This window comes from Wasmannia auropunctata, unplaced genomic scaffold, assembly GCF_000956235.1.
Source record: "Wasmannia auropunctata unplaced genomic scaffold, wasmannia.A_1.0 LD317858.1, whole genome shotgun sequence".
Classification (NCBI taxonomy): Eukaryota; Metazoa; Arthropoda; class Insecta; order Hymenoptera; family Formicidae; genus Wasmannia; species Wasmannia auropunctata.
In genome coordinates, this window is record NW_012045032.1 from 22,277 (window position 1) to 23,754 (window position 1,478).

Sequence of the window (1,478 nt, forward strand, 5' to 3'; positions counted from 1 at the left end):
AATGAATTTAAATTACGATCCCGCAACGTTTATGTATGATTAAGTATCTTGCTTGTGTTCGATTTGATGAGTCGTTTACTTCACTTAAATTCTCACTTCACTGAGTCGTAAAGCCGACTGCATATGAAATTACGATTCCACAACGTCTAGATGTGATTTCACTTAACATTGCACGTGACAATTATTACGAACACGACATTTAACGATCCGCTTGTCACCATTTATTTATCACCGACAGATTTGCTGATTCATTTTGTGCCTTGGGAGAATGTATAAACAAGATGGGTCAACATTGAACTTATTCCGACTTGTCTATTAATAAAGCAGACACTATGCTAATCGAGATAACAGAGCAACTGATAAAATGATATCATGAAATCATAAATTGCAAATGTGACAAGTAGCTGAATACGGCATGTATCATCTTACTTATTGTCATTATGATAGTGAGACAAGTGAGGAGCTTATTTCATTACGAAATCTGATAAGCGTTTAAGGAAAATTATAAATGAATATATATATAGTATTGCACAAAACAAGTCTGGTTAATACTTTGCTCGCGAGCTAAACGCTTCCACTCTCCGTTGTCCCATTGAGAAGAAACAAATAGAATAGACGCTAAAGCGTCTATTAACAAAACGATGGAGAGATGGAGGCTTTAAATTCGCACACAATGTGTTGAATAGGTCTGATGTAATTTATTGCGCAATATAGATTTCGCAGAAAAATGCTGCATAAAATGAATTTTATTTCAAGGATGATTTTCAAAATTAATTAATTAATTATTTTCCCTCATTAATAATATTTCAAAGCGTTATTTTATATAATAATATTATTAATATCTAAAGTATGTGCATTAAACATTTTTGACTTAACGATGTACAAATAGATACATTTTGCGAAATATATAATAAAATAGAATTGAAATAGAAAAACCGTATAAAATTAATTAACTGTGTACGTATATGGTGAACAAGAAAGCGGCCTACATCTAATATGCGCTTCTTTAGAATCGATCTCTAGAATCTTTATGTAACAAATGACATTTTGTCCTTCAACCATTTGAATGAATTGCTTCGTTGTTCATGAATTAAATATTGATTAAATAACGCAATCACATAAATTCACATAATAAACATTACAATAAACAATCGTAATACTGTGCAATCAATCATCATGCCAATGATTAGCCTCTACCTTGATTTATTAATTTTGCTGTCATAGTCGACGTGACATTGGAGTGAATCTATGAAGAAATTTCGTCATTTGACGTACTAATAAACCCAAGCAGAAATGATCGGTCTACTGACATCTGATTTGAATGGACATTTAATCGGTGTGTGTGAATTTGACATATTATTTCGTGGAAACTCATTAATATTAATAGTCCTGGGTGTATTTTTAATAATTCTATAATTTTAGTACAAATAGTTCTGGCCATTAAAGATAAAAAAACCCAAGTGCAAACTAAAACGCCA

At 31.4% G+C, this 1,478-nt stretch overlaps 1 protein-coding gene across 1 annotated transcript in view; it reads right to left on the bottom strand.

Annotated features, from left to right (window-relative positions):
* LOC105460677 overlaps positions 1-231 on the bottom strand; it is a 6,900-nt gene extending 6,669 nt beyond the window's left edge. Inside the window, exon 1 of the mRNA XM_011707174.1 lies at positions 53-231. The gene's annotated coding sequence lies outside the window, so the exon portion shown is untranslated. The remainder of the gene's footprint in view (positions 1-52) is intronic.
* Positions 232-1,478: the final 1,247 nt, after the last annotated feature.